This window comes from Salvelinus fontinalis, chromosome 31, assembly GCF_029448725.1.
Source record: "Salvelinus fontinalis isolate EN_2023a chromosome 31, ASM2944872v1, whole genome shotgun sequence".
NCBI lineage: Eukaryota > Metazoa > Chordata > Actinopteri > Salmoniformes > Salmonidae > Salvelinus > Salvelinus fontinalis.
In genome coordinates this window covers 22,797,626-22,816,272 of record NC_074695.1, presented here as the reverse complement: position 1 = coordinate 22,816,272, position 18,647 = coordinate 22,797,626, and the positions used below count along the sequence as shown (strand labels likewise).

Genomic DNA, 18,647 nt, shown 5'->3' with positions numbered 1-18,647 from the left:
GCTCTACCTGCTTTAAGTTACAGTTTTGATAGTGGCCAGGTAGGCTAATGTGGATATTTGATCATAATGTAGGCCTACCATCAAAAACAATAACTGGGCTAATAACTCACTAACTAGCAAAGGGTATGAACAAAATGTGCACATTTTGCTACATGCAGCTCTTGCTTTCATCTAAAAAACAAAAAAAGCCCATCTACTCATGACCACAGCTGTAAACACAGTCCAGTTCAAAGTAAATGGCACAGATCCATATAGGGCAAAGGTGCTTCTACACCTTCTACACCTGCATTCTAGCTGTTTGGGGTTTTAGGCTGGGTCTCTGTACAGCACTTCGAGATATTAGCTGATGTACGAAGGGCTATATAAAATAAACTTGATTGATTGAAAGGTCTATTTACATTTATACAAATGGTGGGACTAATCCTGATTGCTGATTGGTTAAAACTGCATTCCAGCTGGTGTCTATTCCACAAGTTACCACCGGCTAAATAAAATGTCTATTTACTCTGTTCCATCTGACTGTGCAATCCACTGTCTCTTCAGCCCAGCCAGGCACTTTATAAACTTTGATCTCCACTATAAAAAGCATCTAGACATTATCTCGGATTTCTTTTAGACTAACATTTAGTTTTCAATAGCCGAGATTTATATAAACCTTGCTGTCTGTCTCTCCGACATTTGCTACATTGTTTCAATATTCAAATTTGATCTCCAGCTGTTCCATAGTAATGAACATGTTGGGAGTCGGGACGAGACAAATCACATTTTATTTGTCACATACACATGGTTAGCAGATGTTAATGCAAGTGTAGCGAAATTCTTGTGCTTCTAGTTCCGACCATGCAGTAATATCTAACAAGTAATCTGACAGGCAGGCATCGTTTCTCAGCCAGTAGATATCATGAATCAGCTGGCATCATTTTTATGGATATATACAAAGAAATGTCAAATGAATCAAAGTGCAGCTAGTTTGCAGTCTTTCCTGCTTCAGTTTGAAGATACTGTGTTAGCTGAGGTGTTTGTTAGCTCCTCTGAACAACAGTTTCCTGACGAGTGAGAACATTTTCTATGCCAGGTGAAATCGTGCCTCATTAGCTCATTGTTATGCATGTATCCAAATAAATGTCAATAGAAAACAGTTTATGCAAATGCAGCTACTTTGCTGTTATTCTGGCTTTACGTGACTGTAAATTAGCCGTAGTTGGCTAGCAAGCAAGGGAGAAGAATCTTGCCAGCCTTTATGGCAATGGAACATTTAGAACGAAGACTAACACACATCCATAGATGCAGAACAAAAGACTGAACGACTGGGTCAAGTCTCTGTCAACCGAACCGATAGAACGAACGACGAGCTTGCTTGGGTAGCAACCTTAGATTTGTGCCGCGACTATATCTTGTGCAAGGATGAAATAGTATGAATAAATTAACCAACATATTTTTAATGGAAAATATGTTAATCATTATTTGAAAATGTTGGTAACCAACCCGTTGTATAAAAGTGATAAGGCTTCTTGTATAAAAATGATAATGCCCTCGAAGCCGGTGTTTGGAGAATATATTGGCACGGTTTGCTGCTAACAACACCCTTGCCAAGGGTCCTCCAAACACCGGCTCCGAGGGCATTATCACTTAAATATGCCTACTGCAGCTCTGATTGGTTATGCCGCACCGTACTATAGGGCTGTCGTGCGCAATAGAATCATACTCTGATGTATTCTGCCTACAACAAAATCTCTTGCATAGTTCGTTTTGGTATGTTGCATTGAAAGTGGCTAATATTGTGTTGATTCAATAACAATTGCCCCAGTAAAGGGAAACGTTGAAAGTCTTAACTAAGGGGGAACTCAAATAGTTAAGTGAAGTTCAATCTGGTGTCTGATATTTCTTCTGCGCTTTGTGCGGCATTCACGAGGATTTGCATGGCAGTCTCGGGGCTACTGAGCACCCACACAGGTTAGAAGGAACTTCTTTTTTTGTGTACTTGTACCCCTTTTTCGTGATATCTTGTCCCATCGCTGCGACTCCCGTATGGAATCAGGAGTGGGAAGGTTGAGAGCAAGCGTCCTCCGTAACACGACCTAACCAAGCCGCACCGCTTCTTGACACACTGCTCGCTTAACCCGGAAGCCAGCTGCACCAATGTGTCGGAGGAAATACCATACAACTGTCGACCAAAGTCAGCTTGCAGGCGCTTGGCCCACCACAAGAAGACACTAGAGCACGATGGGACAAGGAAATCCCGGCCGGCCAAACCCTCCCCTAACCCGGACAATGCTGGGCTAATTGTGCGCCGCCTCATGGGTCTCCCAGTCACGGTCGGCTGTGACACAGACTGGGATCGAACCTGGGGCTGTAGTGGCGCCACTCGGGAGGGCCAGAAGGAACATTGTTTATGTAATCTCTGATGCTGATTGAGATATCCTAAACACAGTATCAGTCTACTATGTTGTCTCTCCAATATGTCTCTGTGCCGTCTCTCCCCAGACCTGATCCCACCAGATGTGTGTGTAACCTGCTCAACACCTCCACTATCTATGCAAACAATGAGGTCAGCCTGGCGGAGGTGGACGTCTATGGGTTTGACTATGACTACACCATGGCCTTCTACTCCAACGCCCTCAACAATATGATCTATAACACTGCCAGACTTCCTCATCGAGCACTACAAGGTTTGTGTGCTCTAACTTAACTTCCAATACACAACACATACTGATCATTTTCTGCTCTTGTTTGACAGTATCGTGAAGGTATCCGCCTATATTACTACATCCCAAACTTCGCTGCATAGGGTCTTCACTATGATATTCAAAAGGTAAACATCATACAGCAATTATGCCTCTATTATATCGCTCTGACCTTATTTAAACATATAATCTCAAGGTACCATGGGTTTACAGTACTGTTTTGTCCTCACCATGGTCTCCTGATGAAGATAGATGCTTTCCATTACATTCAGCTGGGGACTGTGTATCAGTGAGTTCTGTTTATGGGTAGGTGAATAACACTCTGCAATGTATGGGTCAGTCAGTGTACTAAACATATAAATATAATGAATATAACATGCTTGAAACTCTAACCCTGGCAATTTCACTGGTGAACTCATGCGTACACTCACAATGGTAATTGTTTGTCTGATTGTGTGTCTCTTCCTCTTGAACTTGCAGACGTGTTGCTGTGCATTTTGTTGCCAACCTTACTTTGCTAGCTGACAACTTTACAGTTTTTACTTTTTAATTACCGTTTATATTTTTGTTTTTCCCTCATTCAACTTTTTCACTCCGGACGCTTTATCTGGACATGGTTCGTCAGCACCTTCAACAGCCGAAGCTAAGTAGTAACATTAACATGATGCCTTCTAATTGCAGTCGCTGTACTCATAATATACAGGAGAACGATCGCCTTATGGCGAGGATAGCTGTGCTGCAAGCCCAGCTTCAGACGCAATCGTTAGGCAAGGGTAATTTCAGTGTAGGAAAGGATGAAACAGCGTCTGTGCCACCAGTAAGTACAGATAGTAGTATAAATCTCCCCCGCACAGTCCCCGCAGCCGGACAACTTTCTCATGGCTTCTGGAGGGAAATGCTGTAGGAATGCTCAACTGGTGTCGCTCATTCAGCCGACAGAAACTTTCAACCGGTTTTCCCCATTAAGTAGCGAGTCGGAGTCTGAGGCCGAGTCTTCTCTTGTCTCTACTCCTCCCGTTACGGGGTCTGAGACGCCGAAGCTTCCCACCATTAGCTCTGACAAATTGAAAACCCTAGTTATTGGCGACTCCATTCCCCGCAGTATTAGACTTAAAACGAATCACCCAGCGATCATATACTGTTTACCAGGGGGCAGGGCTACCGACGTTAAGGCTAATCTGAAGATGGTGCTGGCTAAAGCTAAAACTGGCGAGTGTAGAGAGTATAGAGATATTGTTATCCACGTCGGCACCAACGATGTCAGGATGAAACAGAGGTCACCAAGCGCAACATAGCTTCAGCGTCTAAATCAGCTAGAAAGATGTGTCGGCATCGAGTAATTGTCTCTGGCCCCTTCCCAGTTAGGGGGAGTGATGAGCTCTACAGCATTACATTTACATTTACGTCATTTAGCAGACGCTCTTATCCAGAGCGACTTACAGTAGAGTGCATACATTTTATTACATATTTTACATTTCATTACATTTTTACATACTGAGACAAGGATATCCCTACCGGCCAAACCCTCCCTAACCCGGACGACGCTATGCCAATTGTGCGTCGCCCCACGGACCTCCCGGTTGCAGCCGGCTGCGACAGAGCCTGGGCGCGAACCCAGAGACTCTGGTGGCGCAGCTAACACTGCGATGCAGTGCCCTAGACCACTGCCCTAGACCACTGCGCCACCCGGGAGGGTCTCACAGTCTCACAACTCAATCGCTGGTTGAAAACTGTTTTCTGCCCCTCCCAAAAGATAGAATTTGTAGATAATTGGCCCTCTTTCTGGGACTCACCCACAAACAGGACCAAGCCTGACCTGCAGAGGAGTGACGGACTCCATCCTAGCTGGAGGGGTGCTCTCATCTTATCTACCAACATAGACAGGGCTCTAACTCCTCTAGCTCCACAATGAAATAGGATGCAGGCCAGGCAGCAGGCTGTTAGCCAGCCTGCCAGCTTAGTGGAGTCTGCCACTAGCATAGTCAGTGTAGTCAGCTCAGCTATCCCCATTGAGACTGTGTCTGTGCCTCGACCTAGGTTGGGCAAAACTAAACATGGCGGTGTTCGCCTTAGCAATCTCACTAGGATAAAGACCTCCTCCATTCCTGCCATTATTGAAAGAGATCGTGATACCTCACATCTCAAAATAGGGCTACTTAATGTTAGATCCCTCACATCAAAAGCAGTTATAGTCAATGAACTAATCACTGATCATAATCTTGATGTGATTGGCCTGACTGAAACATGGCTTAAGCCTGATGAATTTACTGTGTTAAATGAGGCCTCACCTCCTGGTTACACTAGTGGCCATATCCCCCGTGTATCCCGCAAAGGCTGAGGTGTTGCTAACATTTACGATAGCAAATTTCCATTTACAAAAAAAAATGACGTTTTCGTCTTTTGAGCTTCTAGTCATGAAATCTATGCAGCCTACTCAATCACTTTTTATAGCTACTGGGCCATATACAGCGTTCCTCACTGAGTTCCCTGAATTCCTATCGGACCTTGTAGTCATAGCAGATACTATTCAAATTTTTGGTGATTTTAATATTCACATGGAAAAGTCCACAGACCCACTCCAAAAGGCTTTTGGAGCCATCATCGACTCAGTGGGTTTTGTCCAACATGTCTCTGGACCTACTCACTGCCACAGTCATACTCTGGACCTAGTTTTGTCCCATGGAATAAATGTTGTAGATCGTAATGTTTTTCCTCATAATCCTGGACTATCGGACCACCATTTTATTACGTTTGAAATCGCAACAAATAATCTGCTCAGACCCCAACCAAGGAGCATCAAAAGTCGTGCTATTAATTCTTAGACAACACAAAGATTCCTTGATGCCCTTCCAGACTCCTTCTGCCTACCCAAGGACGTCAGAGGACAAAAATCAGTTAACCACCTAACTGAGGAACTCAATTTAACCTTGCGCAATACCCTAGATGCAGTTGCACCCATAAAAACTAAAAACATTTGTCATAAGAAACTAGCTCCCTGGTATACAGAAAATACCCAAGCTCTGAAGCAAGCTTCCAGAAAATTGGAACGGAAATAGCGCCACACCAAACTGGAAGTCTTCCGACTAGCTTGGAAAGACAGTACCATGCAGTATCGAAGAGCCCTCACTGCTGCTCAATCATCCTACTTTTCCAACTTAATCGAGGAAAATAAGAACAATCCAAAATTTCTTTTTGATACTGTCGCAAAGCTAACTAAAAAGCAGCATTCCTCAAGTGAGGATGGCTTTCACTTCAGCAGTAATAAATTCATGAACTTCTTTGAGGAAAAGATCATGATCATTAGAAAGCAAATTATGGACTCCTCTTTAAATCTGCGTATTCCTCCAAAGCTCAGCTGTCCTGAGTCTGCACAACTCTGCCAGGACCTAGGATCAAGAGAGACACTTAAGTGTTTTAGTACTATATCTCTTGACACAATGATGAAAATAATCATGGCTGCATACTGGACCCTATTCCAACTAAACTACTGAAAGAGCTGCTTCATGTACTTGGCCCTCCTATGTTGAACATAATAAACGGCTCTCTATCCACCGGATGTGTACCAAACTCACTAAAAGTGGCAGTAATAAAGCCTCTCTTGAAAAAGCCAAAACTTGACCCAGAAAAGATAAACTATCGGCCTATATCGAATCTTCCATTCCTCTCCAAAAATGTTGAAAAAGCTGTTGCGCAGCAACTCACTGCCTTCCTGAAGACAAACAATGTATACAAAATGCTTCAGTCTGGTTTTAGACCCCATCATAGCACTGAGACTGCACTTGTGAAGGTGGTAAATTACCTTTTAATGGCGTCAGACCGAGGCTCTGCATCTGTCCTCGTGCTCCTAGACCTTAGTGCTGCCTTTGATACCATAGATCACCACATTCTTTTGGAGAGATTGGAAACCCAAATTGGTCTACACGGACAAGTTCTGGCCTGGTTTAGATCTTATCTGTCGGAAAGATATCAGTTTCTGTGAATGGTTTGTCCTCTGACAAATCAACTGTACATTTCGGTGTTCCTGAAGGTTCCGTTTTAGGACCACTATTGTTTTCACTATATATTTTACCTCTTGGGGATGTCATTCGAAAACATAATGTTAACTTTCACTGATATGTGGATGACACACAGCTGTACATTTCAATGAAACATGGTGAAGCCCCAAATTGCCCTCGCTAGAAGCCTATGTTTCAGACATAAGGAAGTTTTAAACTCAGACAAAACAGAGATGCTTGTTCTAGGTCCCAAGAAACAAAGAGATCTTCTGTTGAATCTGACAATTAATCTTGATGGTTGTAAAGTCGTCTCAAATAAAACTGTGAAGGACCTCGGCGTTACTCTGGACCCTGATCTCTCTTTTGACAAACATATCAAGACTGTTTCAAGGACAGCTTTTTTCCATCTACGTAACATTGCAAAAATCAGAAACTTTCTGTCCAAAAATGACGCAGAAAAATTAATCCATGCTTTTGTTACTTCTAGGTTAGACTACTGTAATGCTCTACTTTCCGGCTACCCGGATAAAGCACTAAATAAACTTCAGTTAGTGCTAAATACAGCTGCTAGAATCCTGACTAGAACCAAAAAACTTGATAATTTTACTCCAGTGCTAGCTTCCCTACACTGGCTTCCTGTTAAGGCAAGGGCTGATTTCAAGGTTTTACTATTAACCTACAAAGCGTTACATGGGCTTGCTCCTACCTATCTTTCCGAGTTGGTCCTGCCGTACATACCTACACGTACACTACGGTCACAAGACGCAGGCCTCCTAATTGTCCCTAGAATTTCTAAGCAAACAGCTGGAGGCAGGGCTTTCTCCTATAGATCTCCATTTTTATGGAATGGTCTGCCTACCCATGTGAGAGACGCAGACTCGGTCTCAACCTTTAAGTCTTTACTGAAGACTTATCTCTTCAGTAGGTCATATGATTGAGTGTAGTCTGGCCCAGGAGTGTGAAGGTGAACGGAAAGGCTCTGGAGCAACGAGCCGCCCTTGCTGTCTCTGCCTGGCCGGTTCCCCTCTCTCCACTGGGATTCTCTGCCTCTAACTCTATTACAGGGGCTGAGTCACAGGCTTACTGGTGATCTTTCATGCCGTCCCTAGGAGGGGTGCGTCACTTGAGTGGGTTGAGTCACTGACGTGATCTTCCTGTCTGGGTTGGCGCCCCCCCTTGGCTTGTGCCGTGGCGGAGGTCTTTGTGGGCTATACTCGGCCTTGTCTCAGGATTGTAAGTTGGTGGTTGAAGATATACCTCTAGTGGTGCGGGGGCTGTGCTTTGGCAAAGTGGGTGGGGTTATATCCTTCCTGTTTGGCCCTGTCCGGGGGTATCATCGGATGGGGCCACAGTGTCTCCTGACCACTCCTGTCTCAGCCTCCAGTATTTATGCTCCAGTAGTTTATGTGTCGGGGGGCTAGGGTCAGTTATATCTGGAGTACTTCTCCTGTCTTATCCGGTGTCCTGTGTGAATTTAAGTATGCTCTCTCTAATTCTCTCCTTCTCTCTTTCTTTCTCTCTCTCGGAGGACCTGAGCCCGTCAGGACTACTGGGCATGATGACTCCTTGCTGTTCCCAGTCCACCTGGCCTTGCTGCTGTTCCAGTTTAAACTGTTCTGCCTGCGGCTATGGAACCCTGACCTGTCCACCGGATGAGCTACCTGTCCCAGATCTGCTGTTTTCAACTCTCTAGAGACCGCAGGAGCAGTAGAGATACTCTTAATGATCGGCTATGAATAGCCAACTGACATTTACTCCTGAGGTGCTGACTTGCTACACCCTCGATAACTACTGTGATTATTATTATTTGACCATGCTGGTCATTTATGAACATTTGAACATCTTGGCCATGTTCTGTTATAATCTCCACCCAGCACAGCCAGAAGAGGACTAGCCACCCCTCATAGCCTGGTTCCTCTCAAGGTTTCTTCCTAGGTTTTGGCCTTTCTAGGGAGTTTTTCCTAGCCACCGTGCTTCTACACCTGCATTGCTTGCTGTTTGGGGTTTTAGGCTGGCGTTCTGTACAGCACTTCGAGATATTAGCTGATGTACGAAGGGCTATATAAGTAAATTTGATTTAATTTGAATGACTGCCTGGTATTATGATGCAATCATTTACAGGGTATTTTGGAATGTTCTTAAACTGATGCTGGGTTGCCATGTTAATAAAGTAGAATGTTCATTCAAATGATGCTAACTGGTGTGGCTCATGTAATGGAATGTATTTTTTGTAATGTCAGTTGAGTTGACTCAACAAATCACAGCACAGATTGAAGGGTACACTTCCTGCTCTACTTCCTGGCATGGGTCTAGGTCGAAAATCTACAGGTTTGGCACCAGCGGCATTGCTAACTGCCAGCGCTGTTGCTAACAAGCATAGCTCGTCCCATTGTTGCAAAGAGTATTGGGATATTAGAATTTCGTTGTCTTAACGTTTGTCATCTTAAACCTAGGCATGGGTACACTGAAAATGGATGCCAGTCCACCAATTATGCCATCATTGACTTGAATGGAGACCCTTTCAATTCTAAGCCTCTCGACCAATTCAGGAAGCTGAATGACCTTTTTACTGATGAATGTGTCTGTTTTTATGACTTTTTTCTGCTTGCATTTTGTATTTATATTTTTATGTGTGTATTTTCTGTTATTTATGTAGTTCAGGGCTCATTTGTAAAATAGACCTTGGTCTCAGTATGACTCCCTGATAAAATTAAGGTAAAATATATATACAGTGGGGCAAAAAAGTATTTAGTCAGCCACCAATTGTGCAAGTTATCCCACTTAAAAAGATGAGAGGCCTGTAATTTTCATCATAGGTACACTTCAATTATGACAGACAAAATGAGAGAAATTCCAGAAAATCACATTGTAGAATTTTTTATGAATTTATTTGCAAATTATGGTGGAAAATAAGTATTTGGTCAATAACAAAAGTTTCTCAATACTTTGTTATATACCCTTTGTTGGCAATGACAGAGGTCAAACGTTTTCTGTAAGTCTTCACAAGGTTTTCACACACTGCTGCTGGTATTTTGGCCCATTCCTCCATGCAGATCTCCTCTAGAGCAGTGATGTTTTGGGGCTGTTGCTGGGCAATACGGACTTTCAACTCCCTCCAAAGATTTTCTATGGGGTTGAGATCTGGAGACTGGCTAGGCCACTCCAGGACCTTGAAATGCTTCTTACGAAGCCACTCCTTCGTTGCCCGGGCGGTGTGTTTGGGATCATTGTCATGCTGAAAGACCCAGCCACGTTTCATCTTCAATGCCCTTGCTGATGGAAGGAGGTTTTCACAAAATCTCACGATACATGGCCCCATTCATTCTTTCCTTTACACGGATCAGTCGTCCTGGTCCCTTTGCAGAAAAACAGCCCCAAAGCATGATGTTTCCACCCCCATGCTTCACAGTAGGTATGGTGTTCTTTGGATGCAACTCAGCATTCTTTGTCCTCTAAACACGACGAGTTGAGTTTTTACCAAAAAGTTATATTTTGATTTTATCTGACCATATGACATTCTCCCAATCTTCTTCTGGATCATCCAAATGCTCTTTAGCAAACTTCAGACGGGCCTGGACATGTACTGGCTTAAGCAGGGGGACACGTCTGGGACTGCAGGATTTGAGTCCCTGGCGGCGTAGTGTGTTACTGATGGTAGGCTTTGTTACTTTGGTCCCAGCTCTCTGCAGGTCATTCACTAGGTCCCCCTGTGTGGTTCTGGGATTTTTGCTCACCGTTCTTGTGATCATTTTGACCCCACGGGGTGAGATCTTGCGTGGAGCCCCAGATCGAGGGAGATTATCGGTGGTCTTGTATGTCTTCCATTTCCTAATAATTGCTCCCACAGTTGATTTCTTCAAACCAAGCTGCTTACCTATTGCAGATTCAGTCTTCCCAGCCTGGTGCAGGTCTACATTTTTGTTTCTGGTGTCCTTTGACAGCTCTTTGGTCTTGGCCATAGTGGAGTTTGGAGTGTGACTGTTTGAGGTTGTGGACAGGTGTCTTTTATACTGATAACAAGTTCAAACAGGTGCCATTAATACAGGTAACGAGTGGAGGACAGAGGAGCCTCTTAAAGAAGAAGTTACAGGTCTGTGTGAGCCAGAAATCTTGCTTGTTTGTAGGTGACCAAATACTTATTTTCCACCATAATTTGCAAATAAATTCATTAAAAATCCTACAATGTGATTTTCTGGATTTTTTTTTCTCATTTTGTCTGTCATAGTTGAAGTGTACCTATGATGAAAATTACAGGCCTCTCATCTTTTTAAGTGGGGGAACTTGAACAATTGGTGGCTGACTACTTTTTTGCCCCACTGTATATATATATTTTACCTGTCAAAAGTTTGGAAACACCTACTCATTCCAGGGTTTTTCTTTATTTTTTACTATTTTCTACATTGTAGAATATTAGTGAAGACATCAAAACTATGTGAGGGTTGAAAATATGCTTGGCCTATAATGGGGGTGTCTGTGTGTGCTGGAAGTAACATTTTGCAACATATGGTGTGACTAGCGGGAAGGCTGTGGTTAACCTTGAGCAGGAACAGTATGTTGAGCTATTGACACATGCATAGAAAACAATGAGGTAATCTGCAACGCCGGACAGCTGGAGCGCCTGGGGGCTGGGACCAGCCTGTGCACCAACGACAGGCTGAGTAAGTCTAAACCACACTCAGCCTCTACTCTGACAGGCCAGCTCAGAAGCGGGAACTATTTCTGTCAGAATATATAAGAAGAACTTTGTAAGAATAAGTTAGTTCTCTGCTTTGCCCTGCATGGTGATACAGTGAACTCGTATATACGAAAATTGCATTTACCATTTATCGCTTCACTATAATAAAAAGTCATAGAACATATTTAGTGACTCCGTGTCGCATTCTATCCTGATACCAGATTTGATTGACGCAACCCTAACAGAAAGAACACATATGTAGTCATGTAGTAACCAAAAAAAACAAATAAAAATATATCTTCAAAGTAGACACTCTTGGCCTTGATGACAACTTTGCACACTCTTGGCATTCTCTCAACCAGCTTCATGAGGTAGTTACCTGGAATACATTTCAATGAACAAGTGTGCCTTGTTAAAAGTTAATTTATGGACTTTCTTTCCTTAATGTGTTTGAGCCAATCAGTTGTGTTGTGACAAGGTAGGGGTGGAATACAGAAGATATCTCTATTTGGTAAAAGACAAAGTCCATATCATGGCAATAACAACTAAAATAATCAAAGAGAAACAACAGTCCATCACTTTAAGACATGAAGGTCAGTCAATCCGGAAAATCTCAAGAACTTAAAAAAGTTCTTCAAGTGCAGTCACAAAAACCATCAAGCGCTATGATGCAACTGGCTCTCACGAGGACCGCCACAGGAAAGGAAGACCCAGTTACCTCTGCGGCAGAGGATACGTTTATTAGAGTTATCAGCCTCAGAAATTGAAGCCCAAATAAATGCTTCAGAGTTCAAGTAACAGACACATCTCAACATCAACTGTTCAAGGAGATTGCGTGAATCAGGCCTTCATGGTCGAATTGCTGCCAAGAAACCACAACTAAAGGACACCAATAAGAAACTTGCTTGGGCCAAGAAACATGAGCAATGGACATTAGACCGGTGGAAATCTGTCCTTTGGTCTGATTAGTTCACATTTGTGATTTTTGGTTCCAAACGCTGTGTCTTTGTGAGACGCAGAGTAGGTGAACGGATTATCTCTGCATGTGTAGTTCCCACCGTGAAGCATGGAGGAGGAGTTGTGAGGGTACTTTGCTGATGACACTGTCAGTGATTTATTTAGAATTCAAGGCACACAACCAGCATGGCTACCACAGCATTCTGCAGCGATACGCCATCCCATCTGGTTTGCGATTAGTCCTGCTATCATTGGTTTTTCAAAAGGACAATGACCCAACACACCTCCAGGCTGTGTTAGGGCTATTTGATCAAGAAGGAGAGTGATGGAGTGCTGCATCAGATTACCTGGCCTCCACAATCACCCAACCTCAACCCAATTGAGATAGTTTGGGATGAGTTTGACCGCAGAGTGAAGGAAAAGCAGGCATCAAGGTCTCAGCATATGTGGGAACTCCAAGACTGTTGGAAAAGCATTCCAGGTGAAGCTGGTTGAGATAATGCCAAGATTGTGCAAACCTGTCATCAAGGCACAGGGTGGCTACTTTGAAGAATCTCAAATATAAAATATATTTTGATTTGTTTAACACTTTTTTTGGATACTACATGATGTCTTCACTATTATTCTACAATGCAGAATATAGTAAAAATAAAGAACCCTGTAATGAGTGGGTGTCCAAACCTTTGATTGGTACTGTATATTTGTTTGGTACTAAAACTGTGACCCTATAGGGGGCTGAACCCAGTTCCAGATGAGGTCCTGAGGCTCTGTGGGGCTACCCACCATGTCCCCCTACACCAGATCAGCGAACTCTACGGACAGACTACAGAAACATAAATGGTACCGTAGATCATTCATGATACATCGGGATGCGTGAGGTAACGCGCAACGTTAGTTCCAGTACTTTGGACAAATCACAATTTCGCAGGTGTTGGCGTCTTTTGAATTTTGGAAGGTTAGGCGACATTTGGACCATGGATTTTCCTGTAACTTGCAAATTGAGTGAGTGGAGCACTTTGTTCCAGCAGGGAGTTTTTGTTCATCAGGTTCAGTCTGTAAGACCTGGGGCTTTGATGTTTTCACTCAGGTTCACATTCTTCTATGTCTATTGAATGCCTCCCTGTGGAGGAATCACAACATGCTTCCCCTGCCTCCTAATCTTCCATCTCAAACATACTGTATGCCCACACTACCCACAATCCTCTGGATCTGGTACTGGGCTCTCTGTCTTCATAAATTAGGGATTAGCTCTGTGTACAGGCCTCGCTCACTTTGGGCACTGGTTTCATTTTTTCCTCCTTGGAAAGAGTGGTTCCAAACATGGTGCCTCATTAGAGCTAGAAGCACCGGGTGGTAATATCATGTTTAGAAATAAGTCTTTAATACCCATTTTGTAACTGCATTTCTTGCTAATCACACCCAATTTTAGAGCCATAGTAATATGTTGACGAGTGTGTTTATAACCATACAAAACTGAGGGTTTATAAGCATACAGTAAGTAGTTGACTTGTAATTGTCCATAGGATCTCAGTGAAGCAGTTCATGAACATCTTCTCCATCCCAGAGATGACCCTCCTGGCTGTGGCCAATGATTTCTTCATCTTCAACGACATTGAGTACGATCCTGAGCACCTCATCAAAGATGTCTCAGTGAGTGTCTCAGCACAATGCCTGTTTCTCATGCCCTTTCTCACCCTGTGTAATGTTCTTTCACTCCCTCTTGCTGGTTTTCTAAACCCTCTGCCCGGTTCATTTGACCCTTTGGGCACAGTGGGGATGTTCACCAGCAGGTTCAGCTGTCTGTCCACCTAGAGAGAGGTTGCCAGGGATTCAGACGTGTGGACTCTGGAACAATAGCTGTTCTCATTCCACACTGGGGTGAAAGGGTTTAGGATACAGTTTGTCCCGCTCAGATTCACTTTGTCTGCCAGAGAAAGACGAGATCTAGCTCTCTATATCCTCCCTCATCAATTAGACTGGGTCGGAGTAGAGAGCGTGATATTCAAAACCTGAGTATAAGCATGTTGAATTGATCATTTTCTATGGGTACATACTGTAGCTGAATTTAAGTATATTTATGTATATTTACTTACTGTTTGTGCTCCTTAAAGGCATACGGAAACATTGATGTTTTTATCCTCAGGAAGCCATTGGAATGGTTCACATCAAAGGTTACATGTACAAATGGATCATGCAAGATCTGGGTGAGCAATGTTGGATTCTGTTTGTGGTGTCCAGTCAAACACCTTTTCTTTTTTACGCCTGCAAAATGTAAAAGTTTGAATTGTTGTCGTTGTTGATGTTGTTGTGTACATTTCCCTCGTCTTCCACCCTCCATAGAGAAGTACATTCTGCGAGGGGACGAGCATTATGCTTTTCTGCAATGCCTGGTCAGCCATGGGAAGAAACTGTTCCTCATCACCAACAGCCCCTTCAGCTTTGTGTGAGTGTCCTTCTGAGGATGAAGACCCAGGGTCATATGTTGGTTTGGATGACATATTGATTTGATGGTAAATTGACCATAATTAGGATGGATCATTAAAGAGGATGAGTAATTCTCCTAATGTCAACCACTTATTTTTCATAAATACCGAACATGATTGATAGCGGAAGCACAAACACCGAAGTATCATTCAGTCAGAACAGTATTGCTGAATGGGAAGAGTAAGCACAAGCATATGTCATTCACAGTGAGCACCGTGTATTTTGATGAATGGAACGAGACACCACTCTGTTGCTTTCTCCGTAAGATTGGACCAATCACTATGATTACTCTGATTGTAGGGATAAAGGCATGAGGTACATGGTGGGGAAAGACTGGAGGGACTTCATTGACGGGGTCATTGTTCAGGCAGGCATATCACACTTCTTCAATGACTGTGAAGTGAGTATGAAGGGTTTTTATGTTGTCATGTGTTTATTGGAAACATATTCAAATTGCTGTCCAATGTTGGCCCTCTCACAGACCATTTAGACGCTTAGATGGAAATGGGGACCTCTAGCGGGACAAAATAAACAGTCTGGACAAAGGACACATCTACAAACAAGTCTGAACACCTTCACTATTAAACTACAATGCTTGTGACCTAATCCCCCCCATGAACATCATACAGAGACATTTGGTTGTGTTCTGTATGACTTTCTGAGGCTGAGAGGCTGGAGAGGGTCCAGTGTGCTCTACTTTGGGGACCGTCTCTATAGTGACTTGGCTGTGAGTGAATCTTTTATCTCACCATGTATATAGAGACATGGAACACTGGTCACTTTAACAATGTTTACATACTGTTACTGTATATGTACAGTGCATTCGGAAAGTATTCAGACCCCTTGACTTTCCAATTTTTTTACAGCCCTATTAGAATATGGATTAAATCGTTTCCCCCCCCTGATCAATCTACACACAATAACCCATAATGACAAAGCAAAAACAGATTCTTAGAGTTGTTTGCAAAAAATAAATAAAAATAAAACTGAAATATCACATCGACATAACTATTCAGACCCTTTGGCATCGATAACAGCCTAGAGTATTCTTGGGTGTGATGCTACAAGCTTGGCACACCTGTATTTGGGGAGTTTCTCCCATTCTTCTCTGCAGATTCTCTCAACCTCTGTCAGGTTGGATGGGGAGTCTTGCTGCACAGCTATTTTCAGGTCTCTCCAGAGATGTTCGATCGGGTTCAAGTCTGGGCTCTGGCTGGGCCACTCAAGGACATTCAGAGACTTGTCCCAAAGCCACTCCTGCGTTGTCTTGACTGTGTGCTTAGGGTCGTTGTCCTGTTGGAAGGTGAACCTTCGCCCCAGTCTGAAGTCCTGAGCGCTCTGGAGCAGGTTTTCATCAACGATCTCTCTGTACTTTGCTCCATTCATCTTTCCCTCGATCCTGACTAGTCTCCCAGTCCCTGCCGCTGAAAAATATCCCCACAGCATGATGCTGCCAGCACCATGCTTCACCGTAGGGATGTTGCCAGGTTTCCTCCAGACTTGAGGCTTGGCATTCAGGTCAAAGTGTTCAATCTTGGTTTCATCAGACCAGAGAATCTTGTTTCTCGTGGTCAGAGTCCTTTAGGTGCCTTTTGGCAAACTCCAAGCGGGCTGTCATGTGCCTTTTACTGAGTAGTGGCTTCAGTCTTGCCACCCTACTATAAATGCCTGATTGGTGGAGTGCTGTAAAGATGGTTGTCCCTCTGGAAGGTTCTTTCATCTCCACAGAGGAACTCTGGAGCTCTGTCAGAGTGACCATCGGGCTTTTGGTCACCTCCCTGACCAAGGCCCTTCTCTCCCAATTGCTCGGTTTGGCTGGGCAGCCACCTCTTGGAAGAGTCTTGGTGGTTCCAAACTTCCATTTCAGAATTATGGAGGCCACTGTGTTCTTGAGGACCTTCAATGCTGCAGACATTTTTTGTACCCCTCCTCAGATCTGTGCCTCGACCCAATCCTGTCTCTACGAACAATTCATTCGACCTCATGGCTTGGTTTTTACTCTTACATGCACTGTCAACTGTAGGACCTTATATAGACAGGTCTGTGCCTTTCCAAATCATGTCCAATCAATTTAATTTACCACAGGTGGACTCCAATAAAGTTGTTGAAACATCCCAAGGATGATCAATGGAAACAGGATGCACCTGTCTTTCTGTTTTTTATTTTTAATACATTTGCAAAAAAGTCTAAAAAGCTATTTTCACTTTGACATTATGGGGTATTGTGTGTAGATTGATGGGGGAAACTATTTATGTATTTAATTAATTTTAGAATAAGGCTGTAATGTAACAAAATGTGGAAAAGTCAAGGGGTCTGAATACTTTCCGAATACCGTATTCTAGTCATGGTTTATCCTATATAATTAATACTGTATGCACATTTTCTATTAATGTACTGACCGTACTGCCATACTTTATATTCTGGACTCTGACATTGCTCATGCTTATATTGCTTGTTCTGATATGGCTTGTTCTGATATTAAACTTTTTAAACTTTTTGGATTATGTGTGTATTGTTTTTGCTAGATATTACTGCACTGTAGGAGCTAGAAATATAAGCATTTCGCTGCACCTGCGATAACATCTGCAAATCTGTTTATGCGACCAATAAACTTTGATTTGATTGATGATTATAATGGTAAGCTACAGTAGGAACCAATGTACTATACACATGTTGAAGTCATATGAACACAGTTATGAAATGTATGTTTATGCTGCCTGCTGAAAGGTGAAACCCAAGACAGAAGCTAAGGGTGTCTGCACATTATTAAAATATGTTTTGTGAGATCTATTTCTCTTCATCAGATTTGGATGTGGTGAGGCCAAAGCTACATTCCTGCTTCAGTATTAGAATACTGTAAATACCATAGTATATAGACAAACAAAATAAGGACAGCAATTCAAACTATACAGGAGCTTCTCATCTAAACCATATTGCACATAGTGTTGCACACTTGATTAATGCAATGATTCACAAATGTGTGGCTATTTTAAAAGCCTTTAACTTTCAATGTGGCTAACAGAATAAAAATGCTGTCTACTGGTATTAAGGTAATTCTTGCAGGGACATGTGGTGTGGGAGAGCCTGTCTTTACACTGTACCACTCAGAGGGGGGGGGGGGGGGGGGGGTATGTGGTGTAGATGTCTCCCACACTACCTCTGGAAGGATCTGAATCTAGATCTGTCTCTTTACACAGTACCTCTCCTGGACCTAGTTTGTGTCGTCAAAGTAGTGTAGTGTAAAGAGGCCCTAACTCTGGTGAACAAAATAGTATTATATTTTATTATATTCTTTCACTCACTAATTAAACCTTGGTACATACTGTCCTTTACATGATATTCTCCCTCTTCTAGGACCATGTCCCCTTTTTTCAGACTAAGAACAAAGAACCTGTTCAACATGGCCTCCATCAGCTGTGTGCTAAATTACGACTTCTCCTATACCTTCTACCCCCTATACATCCCTCTACAGCATGAGGTGCCCCTGTGGATGGACCAGATTTGCAGTGGCTGCATGAAGACCCCTTTCCTAGAGGAGATGGCCCATATCCGCTGAGCCAACAATGGGTTGTCATTGCTGGGTTCTCCTTGCTGGGTTCTCAACATGGACATTCACAAAACAGCCCACTAGAGGGCACTGTAGATCAGTATTATTCAGAGAATAAGCTTAGGTTATTGCTATTTCTGTAATTGAATACTGTGAGTAGTATCATGGCCTATATAGGAGTTACTCTCTGGCAGATCTAAGTGAACCAATAATAGACATGCACTTCAGAAACCTTTAACTTAAACACCCTTCATTGTACATGTTAGTTATTAACTAATGGGTCATACACCCATCCCTGTGAGACT

At 43.1% G+C, this 18,647-nt stretch overlaps 1 pseudogene; it reads left to right on the top strand.

Annotated features, from left to right (window-relative positions):
• Window positions 1–1,959: 1,959 nt before the first annotated feature.
• LOC129829932 (5'-nucleotidase domain-containing protein 2-like) lies at window positions 1,960–18,351 on the top strand (annotated as a pseudogene).
• The last annotated feature ends 296 nt before the right edge of the window (window positions 18,352–18,647 follow it).